Genomic DNA, 7,088 nt, shown 5'->3' on the forward strand with positions numbered 1-7,088 from the left:
GATGACTTTGCAATATTCTCACTGAAAGTTGCTTAAATAAGTGCTCAGTTTGATGAGCCTATTAGGAGAGATCAATATAAATTCAATTATATCCCCAAAATTGTGAATTTTTGGGCCTAAACAATCACAGGAACGGAGAGCACTGGGCAACTCATACCACCAACGAGGAACCACTGAGGAAAAGAGTCTAGAATTTGATCTAGCGTTTATGGCTGGTCGACACACCAGTTGCTCATCAGATGACCGCAGTGAGTGGTTGGGGATGTACAGCTGGATCATAGAATTGAGATAGCCATAAGCAGATCCAGTAAGTTTCCTTTAGGCCAAGGTCTATTATAGGGAGCCAATGTAGATTAACTAGGAGAGGAGTTACATGTGTCCTCTTTGGTTACATGTGTAAGGAGTTACATGTGTTACATGTAACAGGAGTTACATGTGTCCTCTACTACACAATCAGACAGGCCAGCTAACAGTGAAATACAATAGTCCAGTTTGCAGATAACCATGGCCTGCACAAGAAGTTGTGTGGAATCTTGTATCAGATCAGATCTGATCTTCCTAATGATGTAAAGGACAAACCATGATTTTGCAATTCAGGCTACATGCTCAAAGAAATTAAGTTGGTCATCAATTATGAAGTTACGTACCAATCTAGTTGGGGTCAGTGAAGAGGAGTCAAGCTGGATGGTAATCTGTTGGGGAATAGCTGTTTTAGCTGGAAACACCAAAAGCTCAGTTTTTGAGAGATTAAGGTGAAGGTGTCGGTCTGTCATCCAGACTGAAATATCAGGCATGCAGAAATCTGATGGGAAACAGTCCTCGGGTGGTAAAGACAGGTAAATTCGTCCGCATAGCAATGATAGTCAAATCCGTATAGTATAAGTATATGTATAAGTATTAACTAGGAGATCCAGTTAATACTGGATCCATCCATCCATCAAAATCCATGGGAGCGAATAGTCTCACCCAAGGAAGTGGTGTAAATAGTGCCCTAATACTGATCCTTAAGGCACACCTGTGGTGAGGTCATGAAACTTTGATACAAGACACACTAAAAGAACACCCTTTAAGGTAGGATTCAAACCAGTCAAGATCTTTCCCAGAAATTCCCTGTTCAGACAGTGTAGACAGGAGAATGTCATGGTTTACAGTATCAAAGGCTGCAGGTAAGTCTAGTAGAATACTGATGTCTGAGGAGACTCCTGATTTGAGGTGCTACTGTTTTACAGGTTTGAGTCCGGGTGTGTGCAGGGCTGAACCACGCAGGTTAAACACAACATAGGTTACATTAGCTACTCTCAATGCTTCAGTCACAGACAGCGCAATTTCAGTAGAATGACCACTCTTGAAACCAGTCCAGCAGGTTGTTCTGATACAGGAAGTCATAGACTTGCTTGAAGAACACTTCCTCCAAAGCCAACAAGAAAGGAAAAAGGGAGACAGGTCTGTAGTTCTTCATCAATTGTATGAAGTGTACTTTTTGTTAGCAAAGACTTAACCCTTGCCTGTTTAAAAGAAGGAACATGTTGGATGACTTCGCTGAAGCAGTAGAAACCTCTTCTTCATCAAGAGGAGAGAAAGAGTCCAACAACTCACAGGGCAAAGCTCTCCTAATGGCCTCATCAAACTGAGCACTTATTTAAGCAACTTTCAGTGAAAATGTTGCAAAGTCATCTGCTGACAGTAAAGTAGCTGAGTAACTGGTGGAGGGTTGAGAAGAGACTTGAAAGTTGAAAAATGTTTTCTACTGTCAGCTGCACTTTCAATCTTGCTCTGGTAGAATGTTTTTTTGCAAGTGTAACAGTGAATTAAAAAGGTGATAGCAAAGACTGGTAGTTGCTAAGATCATTTCCATCTCTGGATATAAGTCATTTTCTCTCAGAAGTTCTAAGTATTACTATTATTATTATTAATATAATAATAGAATAATAGTAACAATATATCTACATATATGGAACTATCTTGTTTCTTAAATGAATTAACATTTGTCAAAATGTTTTTAATAGGGAAAAAAACCTCTAGCTTAGCCAAAAGTTTAGGCCCAAAAATTTGCCATTTTGGGGATATGATTGAATTTATATTGAGGTTTTGGGAAAATGTCTAAATGCCATATGTTTTAATCTGTATAAGTTAAGGTACCCAATTTATTTGAACTGTATAGGTTTTGGTAATGATTTCTGATATTTAACAAATATCTGACAAAATTAGAATTTTTTAATGATTTAAAATTGTTAGAGAAATACTTAGGGTTTTTAAATCATCAGTTAACCTCTGTAAATATGTATTTGATAGAAAAGGACAGTTTTTAGCTAAAATGACACTGTTTTTACTGGAAATTTCCTCATAGCATAGCAAAAAGTGTGTGAAAATGTGCCATTTTGGAATACGGCGGCCATATTGGATGTTTGGACAAAATTTAACATGCCCCAAGTTTTAATCTGTTCCAATAGCAGTTCTGACCAGGAATCCATGGAGAAAACTGGCCTAATGTTTCCAGCAGATTACCTGTCTAATAAAGTCTACTGAATTTGATTGACTTAAATAGAGAGAGAAGAGAGAGAGAGAGAGACAGAGACAGAGAGAGAGACACAAGTCAAGTCAAATTAATTTTTTATTATAGCGCATGTCATACACAGGGGGGGGTGCATTCAATGTACTTTACATAAACAAAAGCAAACAGTAATAGCAAATAAAAGCATAGAAGGGCAATAGTCAAAGAATAGTTTAAAAAGTAATGATTGTGAGTGGCATATTGCCATTTGCCCAGGGCATGGCATGATGCAGTGATGTCTGTATAGGGTGGCCCACTGATGCCACTGCAGAGGTGGGATTGTAGAACCTACTGTACATGTCTCACTGTAACATATTAGTCACAGGCAGCAGTCGCCCAGCCAATCACAGGTGTGACAGTCCCTCAGTTGTGGAACTCCAATAGATAAACAATGCATGTCATCATTAATAAATAGCTTAAAACATATACGAGTACGAAGCATAGATACTCTGAATTATCATCATAGTATCTCTTCTTTCTCCCTTCCCTGATATTCTCTAATCTCGTTCTGTGTGTGTGTGTGTGTGTATGTGTGTGTGTGTGGGTGCACGTGTGCTGCGTGTATGTGTGTAAGAAAGAGAAAGAAAAAGAGAATGTGCATATGAGTGTTTATGCAGGCTATGTATACGCGTGTGTGTGTTAGTGCTGGGCGCGCGCAGGCTCGAGGCAGCGACAGATGGCGGGCTCCTCTTCCCTCGGGAAGGCAATCTCTGCGAATGCGAGCGCGTGTCAATCACCCGCTCTCATGTGATGGCTGCTGCCAGTGACGTGCCCGCCATATGGCCTGGCATCAGAGCTGGTACGTAACCCTGCCTACTAGCGATGCCACAACGTCTTCGAGCACGGCCGGGAGAAGTATAGCACACGCACCGGAGCTCGCGCACAACTGGAAGGCTGTACACTTTGCTCACACAACCGCGCCTACTCTTCACCGGAGCGTCCAGAAGGTGTGTGTGTGTGTGTCCCAAAGATGATGTAAACAAGCGAGCTATCGCCCCGCACTCAGTACTACGACGAAGGTGAGTAAGGTCCATATTTTAGTCCAATGTATGATTAGATGATTAAGTGGTTAATTGTTTTGCGGTACTAGGTTGGCTTTATGTTGTCCCGTTGTTGGTGTCACTGTTCGGCTTTGGAATTATGAGTGCATTTACTGACATTAGCTTTTTTCCCCCAACCTGTGTTTTTCCATTGTCGTTTGATAAGTATATCGAGATCTAATCACGGCAACCTGCTACAGCATCCATAGTCTACTCTAGCTCCTTTAAGCTCATACGCGAAACAATACACCTCTCGTCTGCTCGGTTTTCTTGGTCGGCTTTCAGTGATTTTATATTTTATATGTCCCGTATGCATTTAATTAGGGCGAATTAAAATGAATCTCAGATGTTTTTTTTGGCCAAAGCATCGGCTTCTCCTATATTATAGAGATAATGCATAAGTGGCACCGAGTATATAGGCTACACTTTTTTTTATATATAATGATTTCGGCTGGCTTGTTTTAATCATATTTTAGGCCATTAGTTATGTTCCTGTGGCTGCACACGTTTGGTGTGTGTGAATGACAGAGGAGAGTGGGTCTCTAAGGGATTTGTAATTGACAAAGTATGAAAGAATGGATACTGCCCATGTTTATTCATTCTTGGCTGTCGTGTAAATGCGTTGCGGTTGCATGGACGTCATTTTGCATGAAGTGTCATTTTGAAGGCCTAACTATTTTCCCCCTTTTTATTTCTCAGAGGAAATTAAGTTTGAGGATGAGCAGAAATATTTTGTTTGTCTTCAGCTGACCTTTAACAGTTTCATTGTAGCTTAACGATCTCAAACATGTTAACTTTTTACTTTCTTTTTTGATGTCTCAAAGGTGTAATGCCATTTATTTTACACTTATATAAATAAATATAAGAAGATACAGTGCAATCTAATGTAGGTTATATTGACAAGACTAGACACTGACAGTTCAGTTGTCACCTAAGAGAAAATGCTGACATAGCCTACTGTCTGTATCGAGGACAAATTAGGATGGAAGTTTATACCTGTGTAGTTTAGACTATATGTGAAATATAGTAATACATGCACTATCCTAATATTGTTCAGATAGTACACTCGAATGTGTTGTCCCTCTCTGGACACAGTGATATGTTAAAAACAACGCAAGTTGTCTTGTTTTCAACACATTCGTTTTTAAGAGTGTATTAATCAAATGTATCCATAAGAAATATGTTGGCATCATTTGTCATTGGTTGATTGGGGAGAGCGCTTATGGCAAATTTGGTTCCCCCGTACCATTGGGGCTGTGCTGGAATGCCGCCAGGACCGAGGGTGAGGAGGGGACGGCAGAAGAGGGGGGCCGCTGCTCAAAGGCCCCCTCGGGACCGCATGATAGGACCAGCGCGGGGGGACCTGCTGCGAGGGGCCGAGAGGGGCAGGCAGAGGGGGGATTTGGGAGCTTCGCCGTCTGGCGTTGGCTGTCTCTCGGCGCGGATTGTGCGAGAGGGTTGCCTTCAGCTTTCTCACACGTTGTTTAGCGCTCTCTCTCCCTCTCTCTCTCTCTCTCTCTCTCTCAGCAAAGAAGATTTAGTAATATAGATAAGCCACCTAATACGTTATATTTACAGATTATTGACTTTATTATTTAAGAGTTTCACCAAAAGCAGAATAGGGCTATTTATATGTTTGCGTGGGGTTATGATTGCATTTTATTCTCCATATACTATAAGTCTTATTGCATTGCTCTGTGGTGTTGCCATACTGCAGGACTTTTCTGGGCCTGCTTGTAGGCCACAAAACGTGTTAAATGAACAGAACAGAACACATTTATAATGTTGGGTTGACCTGTATCTAAATAGCCACAATTAATTAAATGTAGAAGAAACATGTAGGGAATAAACATATTAGCCTACCCTATTTTACCATTTGGACATAACTTTGATCATTAATATTTTAGTCAACACATGTGCATCGCATGCCTCCAGACCTCTGCAGCTTAATTATTTAAACGGCTTTGTGTGGACATCTGTCTTTTCAGGGTCGCCATGCTGACGAGGTTATTCAACGACCAGACTCTACTGCCCGACGTCCAGAAGTTTCCGGGCTGGATGGACGACAGCGCAAGTGACGATTCCAAAACCAAGGACGACGAGCACGAGCAATGTCCGCTGGGGGATGAGGATATGAAAGGCAGCAGCCGCGCGCTCTCGGAAATTACCGGGGATGATGATGATGATGATGATGAGGAGGAAGAGATGGACGAGGAGGATTGTGGGGATGACGTCGACGGCGACAAACCCAAGAGGCGTGGGCCTAAAAAGAGAAAGATGACTCCTGAGCGTATAGAACGCTCCAAGGTGCGCCGTTCCAAAGCGAACGCCCGTGAACGCACGCGCATGCACGACCTGAACTCCGCTCTGGATAACCTGCGGAAGGTGGTGCCTTGCTACTCCAAAACGCAAAAACTCTCAAAGATAGAGACTCTTAGACTCGCCAGAAACTATATATGGACCCTTGGTGAGATTCTGCGAAACGGAAAGAGACCGGACGTGGTGTCTTACGTCCAAACGCTGTGCAAAGGCCTCTCTCAGCCCACGACCAACCTGGTGGCGGGCTGTCTGCAGATCAACTCGCGGAACTTCCTGACAGAGCAGTGCCAGGAGGGCGCGCGCTTCCACGTGCCCAATCCCGCCTTTTCCTTGCACGGGTTCCCGTACCAGTGCCCTCGGTTGTCCAGTCCCCAGTGCCCTACCGGCTCCGGCGGGCCCGCGCTGCGGAATCACTCCTACTGCTCCTCTTATGATGCCATGTATGCAGGTGGAGCGTCGCCAGATTACAACAGCCCCGACTACGAGGGCCATCACAGTCCTCCGGTGTGTGTCAACGGCAACTTTTCACACAGGCAACAGGAGCCCGTGTCGCCCAACGCGGAAAGGGGATACCACTATTCTATGCATTACTCGGGCCTGTCGGGGTCGCGCTCTTCTGCCGCACATGGCCTGTCGTACAGCTCGGGGGCGCGCGGCGGTGGGTCGCATTCTGAAAATGTTCCACCATTCCATGACGTCCACGGGAGCAATGAGCGAGCACCTGTGTACGAGGAACTAAACGCATTTTTCCACACCTAGTGCACTACCACCCCCCCCCCCCTAAACTATGGAAATTTACCACAATTATTTTAAGGCTGGTTATGCCGCCAAGGCCCAAGACAATCTAACAATCTACAGAAAGGGCATGTTTCTTCTGTTTGTATTCTGACAAAAAAGATGGCAAATTGGTATTCTAAATTGTGGGTTATTTTCACTAGTCCTATGTATTAATTCCTAAGCCATGCAACGACCAATTACAGTGAAATATCAGAAGTGGGTCTAAAATGAGGAAAAGTGCAATGGTTCTAATAATGCAAATGTTTTACGTGTAAAAAGAGTGTTACATGTAATGAAACCTTAATATAAAATAAATCAATGAACGTTTCTTTTCACAGGCTGAATGATTGTTCTGATGGATAGGGTGTGCAAACGGAATTTGCATTATACGGATATACATC

At 43.0% G+C, this 7,088-nt stretch overlaps 1 pseudogene; it reads left to right on the forward strand.

Moving 5' to 3' along the window:
* Positions 1-3,262: 3,262 nt before the first annotated feature.
* Positions 3,263-6,669, forward strand: LOC143138384 (neurogenic differentiation factor 2-like; annotated as a pseudogene).
* Positions 6,670-7,088: the final 419 nt, after the last annotated feature.

This window comes from Alosa pseudoharengus, unplaced genomic scaffold (assembly GCF_046254945.1).
Source record: "Alosa pseudoharengus isolate Yale_2024_CS ecotype anadromous, Long Island Sound unplaced genomic scaffold, YU_APseudo_1.1 YU_APseudo_1.1_scf_21, whole genome shotgun sequence".
Lineage (NCBI taxonomy): Eukaryota > Metazoa > Chordata > Actinopteri > Clupeiformes > Clupeidae > Alosa > Alosa pseudoharengus.